The sequence below is a fragment of the Ochotona curzoniae genome, unplaced genomic scaffold (assembly GCF_017591425.1).
Source record: "Ochotona curzoniae isolate NIBS_2020 unplaced genomic scaffold, NIBS_Ocur_1.0 contig_899, whole genome shotgun sequence".
Taxonomy (NCBI): domain Eukaryota; kingdom Metazoa; phylum Chordata; class Mammalia; order Lagomorpha; family Ochotonidae; genus Ochotona; species Ochotona curzoniae.
Genome location: NW_024466605.1, coordinates 7,801,717 through 7,807,716, shown reverse-complemented (window position 1 = coordinate 7,807,716; position 6,000 = coordinate 7,801,717).

Genomic DNA, 6,000 nt, shown 5'->3' with positions numbered 1-6,000 from the left:
CAGGATGCTGCAGGCAGTTTGTAAAGTAACAGTATGACTTGATCAAGAAGAGTAGGGCAGATTGTGTCTGGAATCTTGAGTTCACAGACAGCTGGTGCCGGAGATTGAGGTCAAACTCTGCAGGCAAAGGTCTGCGAGTAGGCAAAGTCCAAGACCAAGGTCAAGACGTGCAGGCGAAGGTCCACAGATGGCAATGACCAAGGCCACATTGTGTGCTTTAAGACATCCTTGAAACAGTCACATACTGACTTCTGGTTTCTGTTGCTTCCTGATTATCAAGCATTGGCTGATCAACATCAATACGGAATCTTGTGCCACATCAATTCCTGTTGGATTTCTCAGGCAGTTCAATAAAAGGTTAAGGAAGCGGCCTTCTAGGATGACCTCTCCTCAAAGAGGAGGGATTCCCTCTGACCACCTGCTTTCATAGTCTTTATCTTGCACAATGTCCCCTCTTAAACCCTCACCATTGCTGCAGGCAATGGTACAGGGAGGTGGGAAGCCCCACATGGGTCTCCTTGGCTAAAATCAAGGTATCAGCAGGGCTGTGCTCCTTCTGGAAGCTCTGTAGGTGGATCCAATTCCTTGACTTTCCTTCTGGAACCCTTCATCCACATCTGAAGCCAGCATGGCTATCAAGTCTTCCTCGCACCTCATCCGTGTGGCATTGGTCCTCTGTTCCTCTCTTCCGCTTCTAAGAACCTTACAAAGGCATTAGACACTTGAACAATTCTCTGCCCATATCAGTCTCTTCAGCCACTTCTGCCATCTAAGGCAGCAGTCATAGCTCTGGGTACTGTGGGAGGACTATTAGCCTACTTATCACAACAGACGGTCTCCTCTGGGCTGGGGAAGGATCATAGCAGTTTATTTATTAAAAGAGGCTTCCTGACCCTTATATCTGACACCAGCTTGTGAACTGTCCTTTTATGTGTGTGTGTGGGGGGGGGGTTATAGAGGGAAGTGTCCAGGGGTGATGGAACATACCCACTCCTATCCAGAAGCAGGAGGAGGAGGCAGGAGACCTGAGTCTTCTATCTCAAGCCAAGCTGTGTGCTCAGAATATGTGAGGGATTTGAGAATCTGGAAAGTGATGTCCTTTAAAGCAATCTGTGCCCAAGGAAGTCTTTATACTGTCAGGGCTTCAACCTTTACAGCTCACTGGTGATACTGGAGGCTTTGTTTGTGGCAGGTGCCCCTGGGGTCACCTCCCACAACAATCCAGCCTGGAGCAGGCCAAATCCAGGAACATATATGCCTGCTTTATGCAGAACCCCTGCACCTACCCAGCTATATAGATTATACTTATTTAAAATTACTCCAATCTGTCAAAAAAAAAGGTTCATTTTGGGGCAGGAGTTTAGCTTATCTAGCTTATCACTTGAGATGCCCACATCTCATATCAAAGTACCAGGATTTGAGTCCCAACTCTTCTCCAAATTCCACCATCCTGCTAATGTGCACCTTGGGAGTGAGACATTGAATCCCGGCCACTCATATCACTGGCCTTTGAATACTTGTTTTTATAAATTCCACAAGTACTCAGGGATCCTCTCTTCTGTCTTGAATGAGAGGATAAACAAACACATACCAAAGCAGCAAAGACCAGTTTCTGTCTTTGAGGAGTTCAGAAGCAAGTAGAGGAAACAGCTTCCCAAAGGTCCAGAGTACAAGTCCAGCTGTGACAGGTCTAGGAAATAGAATCAAAATGCTTGGGCACAAGGACAGTTTGCTTTTGCGGTGCAGGGGAAGGGTAGTGGAATGCGCTCAGCTCTGAGGAACGAGCTCCTGCTCAAAGATGCAGCAAATGGGGGCTGGTTGCAGTAGCCTAGCTGCTCAAGTTCTCATCTTGCAGGCACCAGGATCCCATGTGGGCACCGGTTCTAATCCCCGCAGCCCTGCTTACCATCCAGTTTCCTGCTTGTGGCCTGGGAAAGCAGTCAAGGACAGCCCAAAGCCTTGGGACCTTGTACCTATGTGAGACACCAGAAGAGGCTCCTTGCTCCAGATCAGCTCAACTCCGGCTATTGCGGCCACTCACGAAGTGAATCAATGGATGGGAGATCTTCCTCTCTCTCTTCATCTCAGTATATCTGACTTTCCAATGAAAATACATAAATCTTAAAAAAAAAAAAACCCACAAAACTTTGGAGGAAATAGTCTCCATCTGAATGCATTACTCCAGCTCACTTATCATGTGAACTGAAAAGCTGCTGGCTTTGATAGCAATCCAGCAAGAAAAGGCTCTGCGAGAAAGAAGGGCGATTGCCTTTTGAAGACTTAATGATGACAGTGCTTGCTAATACATTGGAGGGGTGGGGCAAGCTTCTCCAGGAACTTCTTTATACGCTGAATCGGCATCCAGAATATGGTTCTGTTCCATCACAGCCATGTGATGAAATGAGTGGCACCACTCAGTACTAGTCTAAGGGACCCACTGGCAGAACTCACACTTCTTGTTCCTGAGTTCTTGAATTTTATGAACCCTGAAGTCTTGATTCCAGTTGTTGGCAACTTATCCCAACAATGCTTCCACCAAAGTGGAAGATCCGCTGCCCTCTTGGATGGTTTGGGCTGTTCATGTCTATGATAGGCAAAACACAAAACAGGGACTATGCTGTTGGCTGGGGTGATTGTCCCTGACTGCCAACAGGAAGTTGAACTGTTATTCTACAGTGGAGGTTAAGGTGAGTATGTCTGGAAGTTAGGAGATTCCCGATGGTATTTCTTGGTGTAACCATGCCCTGTTAGAAAGTCTGTATACAACCCCAACTGAGCTTAGGCAGGACCACTAAAGGCACAGATGCTTTCAGGAATATGTGGGTCCCCATATCATATCAAGAACCAAGGTGAGCTGAGTAGTGGAAGAAGATGGCTAATTGCAGCTTTGTGACCAGCTACAGAAACAAGCACTCTGTCCTCCGTCGTATTTCCTTATTGTGACTGTGTGTGCACATGACATAGGCATCATCTGCTTTTCCCTTCACTTCCCTACTTACCACTGTAAGCACAGTATTTTGGTATCATCACTTTATATCAGTTTCAATCATTGGATATGAAGAAGAGTAAACATTAAGCACAAACTTTGCATCATCCTCTTTTAGAGAAAGGGTCTGTCTTTAGTTTAGCTGTATGCAGGAAACTGTATCATGTTCAGTCAAAGTATGACCTTGTACTTTCTTTACTTGAATAACAAATGTGATTTAGGATGTGTGAAGGTGCCACACTGACAATACTTGTAATAATTAATCTTATGTTACCTTGGTGTTTTTGGATGGATGAGTATTTCACTTGGTGAACTTTGAGTAAACCAGATGGCCCTCCCTAAAGAGGAGGAAATCCCCATATGGGATCCTGGTGCATGGAAGGTGAGGACTTTGGCTGCTAGCTTACCATGCTGGGCCCAGCAGTGATGTTGTAAGCCAAGTTTTGAAAAATCAGATTGCCAGGAATAGGCAGCTAAAGATAGCTTTAAAGTCTTTACGTTCTTTTCCTTGAAAGGTAAAGTTGAATTCATTTTCTCTTCTATCTGAGCTGGCTTTAGTGACCTACACCAATATCATGGGACAGAAGGAATGTTCTAGCTAGAACTTCCAAGGTGAGATCATAAGGGTGTGGCATGTGCCTGGGATTCTTAGAACCTCGCGGGCTCTGAATTTCCATGTAAGGCCATGACTCTATCATGCTGGTCCTGGGTGACAGGCCACCTGCAGCACTGACATCTCATGTGGTCACTGGTTCATGCCTGGCTCCTCCCAATCAAGCCCCCTGTTTATGTGACTGGGAAAATAGCAGATGATGGCCCAAGGGCTTGGAACCCTGAAACCATGTGGGAGACCAAGAAGAAGCTCCTGGCTTTGGCCAGGCCCTGAGCATCAGAGACATTTAGGGGGTGAACTGGAAGATGGAAGATCCCCCCCGCCCTGCTGTCTCTCCATTTTTCTGTAACTCTACCTTTCAGACAAAAAAGTAAATGACTTTCAACCTCTCTGGATCAGCCCATCTGCAGTTGGGCAGACCATCCCTTTCGACAGCAACCAAAGAATCGCCAAGCTGAGCCTATATGTGACCCACAATATCATGAAACTCCCACTACTATTTCAGATAGTCTGCTGTATAAGAAAACAGTAATGTGTCCAATCCTGCCTTCACTGTGCTTTCTGGCTGCTCAGATCTCCTCCACAGAACTCACACCCGGCTCGCTGCTGCTTGTTGAAGATTCCCCAACTACTGGGAACTTCCATCTCCTCTGAGTTTGTACCTCCTTCTTCCCTACAAGTGTGTAGCTAGGTCAGCAATGTCCCATTTGTTTGAGACAAACATTTATACCTGTCTACTGTCTTAATTACCAATAGTGCTCATTTCACTCTGGCAAATGCCCCATTATGACCGAGTCTGTGCTTAACCACCTTATTTGTATAGAAAGCTCTTCTCTCATTCTAGACTATAGGAGAGTCATGTCTTTCCTTCAATAAATACCAACTGAACACCTATAATATACCATGCGCTATATGTGCTTATGTACAACATACAATGGGCTGCCTCATCTTGCTTTATATTTCTCTGAGTTATGCTGTTAGGCCACAGAAACTCAACGAAAGTGCCAATCTGACCAATGAGAATGTAGACTGGTACGTGGGTGAGGTTACTTTCACATGACAATAGAGTCAGGCAGTGCAAAGGGTACACAAGATCAAGATCATACAGTGGGGGTAGGCATTCGGCACAGCACTCAAGCCACACTTGGGATGCCTACGTTTCGTGTTAGAGCATTTGTTTCTGGTCTCTGCTCCAGGTTCCTGGTAGCAGGTACCCTGGGAGATAGCAGCTGATGGCTAAAGTAGGGTCCTTGGCCCAGCCCTGCCTCTTGCAAATATCTGGTATGGACTCACCTATGGGATATATCTCATTTTTTTTCTGCCTTTCAAAAAATTTTTTTCAGTGTCTAAATACAACCATATGTGTTGAATGAATGAGATTTGCAGAGACCTTCCCTTTTCCTGACATGGCACTCCCCAGGTTTGGGGTCTGCCAGAGTAAGGACAGTGGAACCCAGAACCTTGGTCCACTACCTTTTGGGAAAAGAATGGCTGCCTCAGCCCATATCCCGGTTTGGGGATCCTATTCCCTGGCTATTAAGGTGAGATTTTTTTCCTTTTCTTTGATTGGCACTGGGCCTACCTCAGAAGTTGGCATAGCAACTGCCCATGACAGACTGGAAATTCTGTAAAGGCTAAGTGAAAGAATCCAGTAGCATGGTGTCACTAATGAAAATGACAGAAATTTCTAACCAGCCTACCTTGTTGTTAAAGGCCAAGGAAAATAAAATGCTAAGAACCTAGCAGATTTCTAGTCTGTTCCCTTCACTCAATGACTGATCTGCTAAGTGCTTCTTTCCCAGCTCTGGTCTTGATTTTTAAGAGATGTTTTTTTTCCTCCCCAACATATGTGGGCATCTGATCCTCCTGAGAGGATTATTCTTAGAAAATAAACTGGTACCAGTTTAGTTTGTACTAACCCATTTCATAAGAAGGAAAGGCTGTGGTTTTATTTTCAAATATTTGTAATCATTTTCAGCAAAATAAAAAAGATATATAAAAATACTGAAATTGTTCACTGAACTCTGAACTCTCAGCAGAGGGAAAGTTTTTTAGAATCTTGAATCCACCACCTTTTGGGAGCAGAAATCACTTAAAATGTCCTTTTTTTGGAATCAGCTCCTCAAATCTTTGCTAAGTTTGATGCATTTCATCTCCTAAAAATTACACAATCCACTGGAAGTCATGTAAAACAAAAGGAGAGAATTATGTGGCAGTTCTCGAGCTGTGTGCTCTTAGGGTAAGGTCACATTCTCGAAGCAGCCTTGTGAAAATACGCAGAACATAGTGCTGGTTTCCAACTTGTATCAAGATTCTATGTGCCCTTGCATTGCTTACATAGCGAATGGTGTCATCTTCCTCTGGAAAAATTAGCAAGTTATAATTACTCTAGTACATTAAC